At 40.3% G+C, this 7,171-nt stretch overlaps 1 pseudogene; it reads left to right on the forward strand.

Moving 5' to 3' along the window:
- Positions 1-1,795: 1,795 nt before the first annotated feature.
- LOC144236471 (small ribosomal subunit protein uS5 pseudogene) lies at positions 1,796-5,985 on the forward strand (annotated as a pseudogene).
- Positions 5,986-7,171: the final 1,186 nt, after the last annotated feature.

The raw sequence follows: 7,171 nt of genomic DNA on the forward strand, positions 1-7,171 counted from the left end.
TTTGGTGAATTATCGTATCTTTTTAAAAGATTGGATCAACTTCTAATATTCTGTTACTTGTTCATTGTCGTGATACATCTCCAGAGTTCCTTTCTTGGGAACATTTTGTTGGTGGCATCACCTCCTCGAGTACAGCTTCATCTTTTTTGTTACGGCCATTTTCCTTAATTATATCCACTAAGATCACTTTCCCCAAGTTCCTTTAGCTTCATATTTAGCTACAGTCCCTCCAATCATAGGGGTGTTAACATTGTCATGATCAGCAATTTTATTTTAATCTATTTTTGTTCTGTTGGAATTTCACTTCTCGTATTATCACTTTCTGTTTCTTTGTTACACTTACATTTTATTGTTCAGTTTCCTATTTGAAGTATCCATTTTTGAGTGATGTCACATGGGTTTATCATGGGGAAACAAGGGGGCACCACAGCCATACCCTTCGCTGTCTATGTATAAACTGCATAATAGACACTTCATGACTAATTACTGGCTGACTTTGAAAGAAGGCACCTGATTTGTCGCTGATCATGGTGAAAGAGTGTTGCATACAGAGTGATCTGTGAACTGAAGAGCTAGAGTCTTTGTACTTGAAGCAGTTTCTCCCAGTTACTAAACTATGGTAATCAAGATGTGAATCAAGTTTTCCAGGACTGTTATTATTTAACTAAATCAGGACACCTGAAATCTGTGCATATAGGACCATGTAGAGAGGAAGCTGTATGCATTAGCTTCCTGCATTTAGTGAAAAGCTCTTACCACACGTGAAAAACATAGGCTGGTGGAGTCACCATGAAGAGGCACTTTTCTCAGAATCTTGATCAGGCATTTCACCAGAGGACAAGTTCAGTCGCTTAACTCTTCTGGCCTGCTAGCATCTCAGTATTTCTGGGTTGTCTTTGTATAATGAGGGGTTCCTTTATTCAGCTAACATTTAAGGAGGCACAGAATTTAGAGCGCAGTATTGGCCACATGGCATATAGAACAATTCAGACACTTCACAGTCCACAAATGTGAAATGACTTGTGAGCATTAATGGAACCAAGAGATTTCACCTGACTGGCCATGGGCCAGGTCTGAAAAGGAAGGGAGCCAGATGACAGTTGGTAAGTAAAGTGAGCCAGGGCTATTGCAGTGGCTGGCACAGTGTGTTGAAAGAGAGAATGGTGCTGCTGGACACCAGCTGTGGTGCCACTGTATATGCCAAGTGGAATTGCTAGTGCTTTATCATTTTCATCTGGTTCATTCATTACCTTTAATCACCAAATTATTTTTAATATTTTTGCTGAGGTGGAATAGTGTTGAAGGTATATTATGTATTTTATGAAAGGCAAACACAATGTCTTCTCATGTGACATTGTAAGGTTGATGTGTGGCACAGAATAAATAATGTCCTGTAACTCAAGCTGTTACTATCACTGCTGACTCACTGAATGACAGCGGAAAGCCACTTGAGTTTTGTATGTTTTCGTTTCTAAGCTTTTGAGTAATTAAAGAGCTTACCCACATCACAAAGATCGGGGATTTATCAAGTATTGGTTTTAAAATATTTTGAAAGTTTTAGATAAAAAATATTAAGGTTATTTTAAACATTGTTACTAAGTTACCACTTAAATCAAACCATTGTAGTAATTGATACTTTCTAAATTTAAAATAGATTTGAGTATTACGTGCATGCCTAAACACGTCATTCAGATAACAGTACCAAATTAGGGATTTCACAGGGAGTGGCAGAGTGGGTAATATGATTTCTAATATTGTGGCAATATAATTGTGCTTTTAACTGCTTTGTAGAAAGATGTCGTCGATTGAATCATATGAGAGTACCATTTTTGTATGTCAAAATTTTTGAAGTATTGGGAATCCAAATATTTCATATTTTATTATATATGTTTCATGTTTCATTTTTAGTTTAACCTGAATGGCCAGGAATGAATTCCATTTCCATTCTTTACCCTAGCTAAGTCTTGTAATCTTTAAGTCTTAGTTACTCAGTTATAATTTGAGCATGATGTAGTCTGTCATTTCAAGATTATAGGGATAAGCAGGAATATTTGTTTTTATCTAACCTCATATCTCTCTGTGTGTATCTCCTACCTGCCTATCTGTATATCAGAAATGGTAGATCCTTTATTTACCGGCCATGTGAATTTGACCGAGTTATGCAACACCTCTAAGCCTCAATGTTCAACTATAACATAATAATAGTAAGTACTAAAATTGACTGGTGTTTATATTAAAGGAGATGATACATGTTAAGTATTAAAAGTAGTACCAGAGCAGTGCCTGGGTGGCTCAGTTGGTTAAGCATCCAACTTCAGCCCAGGTCATGATCTCGTCATCTGTGAGGTCGAGCCCTGTGTTGGGCTGTCTGCTGACACCTTGGAGCCTGGAGCCTGCTTCAGATTCTGTCTCTCTCTCTCTGTCCCTCTCTCACTCACACTCTGTCTCTTTCNAGAGCAGAAATGAAGTATTATTTCTTATGTTTAGTTTCTGTTTACATTTTTGTCTAGTCAGAAAAGTCTGTTGTGTGGCATTATGTGATTAAGAAAACATTCTGATTAAGAAAAGCACCATATCTATCATTCAATTGTGCATAATAAGTAGGTAGTTAAAATGTTTAATTGAGTTAATTTCTCATTTAAGAAAAAATAGATTACAGTTGACTTCCAAACCATTCAAAATATAATTTGTTCATCACTAAGAAAGTACTTCAGAATGCTGTAAAGCCTGAGGGTCTTTCTTAAAACCATCTGTTATAATTGCATTATGGATGTGAAGATGAATCAATTAATAGAGAATGTTAGTCAATAGAGTCTCGGACCAAATAGATTGTATTGTGTTGTTTAATTGACTCATCTTTAATTCTTTAAACAAATTCTGACTTTAATTATTGGAAGGTACAGTGTTCCTTGTGTTAGTGACCTCTTGTCCATAAGTGACAATCTAAATGGAGCCTGTCATATTGTAAAGTACTGCCAGGCTGCCTTTTCTACACATTAGCAGTGGAGCTGGAAGGACCACCATGTTGATCTTGCCTTCTTTGGAAGGCAGTTGTGCCAAAGCTGTCTTGTTTGCTTCCCATTTGATCACACTCAAACCCAGTAGCCATCTGGTTTCTGACGCTGGGCTCCTTCTCTGCCATCAGTGACCCTGCTTCTCTCTTTGGATGTGATGCTTCTTTCTGGTCTACCTGGCTTTGACTCTTGGCTTTCATTCAAGGACTTTGGCCTGACTTTGGACAGGAAGCTCTTGAGAGCACTCTGAATACAATGATTCCCTCAGAATCAATTTCCCTGGCTCTAATGAGCTGGACCAGCCCCAGGTTGGCTTGACTGGCCAGAGGATTCAGCTAATGCAAAAGAGCATTGAGAGATGGGAGTATTCATTAAGGCTCTGTGAGAAGTGTGAACACATGCAGAATTACTGCCTTAACAGTGTTCAGTTACTCTTGGGGAAAAATAGAGTTTGTAAATCAAAATAAATGTTTGACCCTTAAGGAAAAATATCACTCGAAGCACAGAGTTTTATTTCAAACTCTGGCGTTACTTGGCTGTCCTCTATGTGTGTTTCTGTTCTGTAGTGCTACTGAATACCACCTCGGTGTATCAAAAAATGCAGCTACATGCTTTTCCCTCTGCTGTAAAAAGCCGGGCACTAACTACACTCTCTGTCATCATTGATGATTATTCATCCCTGCCACTCAGAAGAAAATGCGAACAGCACAAACTTCAAAGAGTCAGATTAGAGAGCTTTCATGATTGTTGAGGTCAATTTTCCAACAAGTATTCTTACAGGCACGATGAAGTTCTGGGTGATTTTCAAGTATCACCTTAGAAATGGAAAGTTCTCCCATTGTTTTATTTATGTATCTGACATAAAACACTAATGGTTTCAAATAATAAAACACAATGGAAAGTGTTGACATTTTCAGTTTTCAATTAGCAATATTGTTTTAAGCACTTACTTTGAAGTAAAAATTTGCACATTTATGACATTTATAAATGAAAGCATTTGGTTGACTGATTTTAATGGTTGAATCATGAGAAATGCCTGTTTAGGGAAGGTGAAAACTCCAGAGTTTTTTTAGCTTTCCCATAGAGCCATTTGTTTTAAACATGTCAGCTTTCTTTAATTATTTTTTAGTAACTGCTCTTTGTTACTTAAGTGACCTGGAACCATCTGCAGGCTGAAGCCAAGGTCACTGTTCTGAATATGGGACAAGACTCAGATATTTTTTCTAAGAGGTCATGTTCAAATCCAAACCAACTATAATATCTAAGCAGAGAGATACTGGTCCTTGGCAGAGACTTGAGCACTTCTAAGGTGGCAGAAGGTCAGACAGTGGCCTTCAGTCAGGGCACATCCGATGGTGTGCTCTGGAGAACCAGACTCTAGGAAGCTAGGATGTATGCGAGGTCATTGAGGTTAGAAGAGAGGCATAGGAACAGTGGTAAAATGTAATCAAATAGGAATAGAGAACAGGGAAAGGAAGCCAGTTATTGAGGACTCACAAGAAACAAAGGGTCAAGTCAGGTTTGATGCTCTTGTACTGGCTTGATTACTAACATTCCTCTGGGACAAAAATTAGTCCCAGAGAATGGGGTAGGGATAAACCTATCTGTGGGAAGTAAAAGTGTTTACTTTTTTGTGTTGAAGTGTTACAATTAAAGCCAACCAGACTACCGTAACATCAGCCTTGTCTAGGATGCTCGTAGTTAAAGAGGAAATTCAGAGGTGGATTTCAAATGCATTGAGAGGGAGGAATTGATTGAATTTGTGGATTAGTTGGACATTGAGAAAGATGTCAATGAGCTTTTTAAACTTTTTGTGCCTGGAACCAGTTAATGGAAAAAAGATAAGTCAATTGGAGTTGCTTTTTGTGATGAAGAGGAGCATCACTTCTGTGTAAAGCGTACTGAGTTTAGTGTGATGGTAGAAATAGATAAACAGCTGAGCCATTTGAGAAAAAATATTGCATGACCTACTACAGTGAGTATTCTTACATTCTTAGGTAACTATAACCGTCGTACATGATCATTGTTAGTCTTTCTATTGTTTCTGTAGCTTGCAGTCCCGAGCCAATGATTGAGGTGCTAATGGAGAATGCAAATAATTTAAATTTACAAACTCTTGGCTTCTTCTCTGAGAAAACCTCGAATGGTGCCTGATGCCAGTGCTGTGGGAAGGCCGGAAGGTGCAGGGACCCTGGAATGGGGCACTGGGGTGGCTTCTGAGGAGGCTCCAGCAGCAGCATCTGGGGCCAAGGCCATGGAGCTTGCAGAAGCAAGGCCAAGGACAAGGAGTGGATCCCCAACATCAAGCCGGGCCACCTGGTCAAGGACATAAAGATCAAGTCTCTGGAGGAGATATGTCTCTTCTACCTGCCTGTCAGGGAGTCTGAGATCATTGACTTTGAACTCTGGGCATCCCTCAAGGATGAGATTTTGAAGATTGTACCTGTGCAAGAGCAAACCCATGCTGGCCAGCGGACCAGGTTCAAGGCGTTTCTTGCCATCAGAGGTTACAATGGACAAACTGTTCTGGCTGTTAAGTGTTGCAAGGAGATGGCTACTACCATTAGTGGGGCCATCATCCCCGGCAAGCTTTCTGTTGTCCCTGTGTGGCAAGGCTGCTGGCACAACAAGATGAGCAGGCCCCACAGTATCCCATGCAAGGTGACTGGCCTCTGTGAGTCTTTCCTGGTGGGCTTCATCTCTGCCCCCAGAGGCCCTGCCCAAGAAGCTACTGCTGATGGCCCGTATTGATGCTGCCTGCACCTCAGCCTGGGCTTGCACTGCCACCCCAGGTAGCCACCAAGGCCACTTTTGATGCCATTTCCAAGACCTACAGTTACCTCACCTCTTAACTCTGGAAAGAGACTGTGTTTACCAAGTCTCCTATCAGGAATTCACTGACCATCTTGTAAAGACGCACACCAGAGTCTCTATGCAGGGAACCCAGGCTCCACAGGTGGCCACCAAATAGTTTTATACAAGAAATATAAAGTGAATTAAAACCTGTTAATAATAATAAGTAAATTTACAAAGAATATTTGCCCTTTTTTTCTGAAGCTTATTTTGAGAGAGAGAGAGGGAAAGAGCGAGTAAGCATCAGCAAGGGAAGAGCAGAGAGAGAAGGAGAGAAAGAATCCCAAGCAAGCCTCGTGCTGTCAGTACAGAACCTGAAGCNGCACCTGAAGTGAGTTTGAACTCATGAGCCGCAAAATCATGACCTGAGCCAAAATCAAGAGTCAGTCACTTAACTACTGAGCCACCCAGGTGCCCCAAGAATACTTGCCTTTCTTAGTAAGACTAATTAACTTGAAACTAAAAAAAAAGAAAAAGAAAAACATTAAAGTATATACTTGTTAAGCAAGAAAGCCAAGATCTTTCAAATATATAAAAAATGAGTCTATGGGGATTTAAAAGCTCTGGGTATGCATATGATCACTAAAGAAGTGGGGATAGAGTGAGTAGAGATGTGAAGATCTAGTCCTGGTGTAGACAAAAATTTAATAATGCAGCAGAGAGAGGAGGTATCCCAAAGGAGTTAGAACTGCAGGAGAAAAATCAAGAGAAAATAATATTTTGAGGAGCAAAGGGAAGTAGGTTTCTAGCAGGAAGTAGGCAAGATGCCAGATATTCATGCTGGATCTGAATAGACAAACTCTGAATGAGCCGTTCTGAGTCCCCAGAAGACGTGAGAGTGGTAGGCTAATCAGAGAATACTCAGAGTTGAGGGAACTTTCATTCCAGATCTGTAAATGTTTTATGTCAAGATGTACATACCTTTTTGGGGGATGTAACTAGAGTCAAAGGGTGTTTCTTCAGGCGATGACAGTTGGCACAAATTTCAGCATGCCCTCCCAAGATCGTTCCACTTTGTCTGAACAGGGCCTCTGGCCTTGAGTGCTGCTTCTTAAGCCTTTGATGATCACCTGTGCAGTTTGTTGAAACAAACTGGAAACAGTGTTTAAAAATTTTTTAATGTTTACTTTTGAGGGAGGGAGGGAAAGGAGGGAGGGAAAAAGAGAGAACAAGGGGGGAAAGCAGAGAGAGGGAGAGACACAGAATCTGAAGCAGGCTCCTGTCCGTGAGCTGTCAACACAAAGCCTGACATGGAGCTCAAACCCAGGAACCATCAGATCATGGGCTGAGCCAAAGACGCTTAA

This window comes from Crocuta crocuta, unplaced genomic scaffold (genome assembly GCF_008692635.1).
Source record: "Crocuta crocuta isolate KB4526 unplaced genomic scaffold, BGI_CrCroc_1.0 scaffold1238, whole genome shotgun sequence".
Classification (NCBI taxonomy): domain Eukaryota; kingdom Metazoa; phylum Chordata; class Mammalia; order Carnivora; family Hyaenidae; genus Crocuta; species Crocuta crocuta.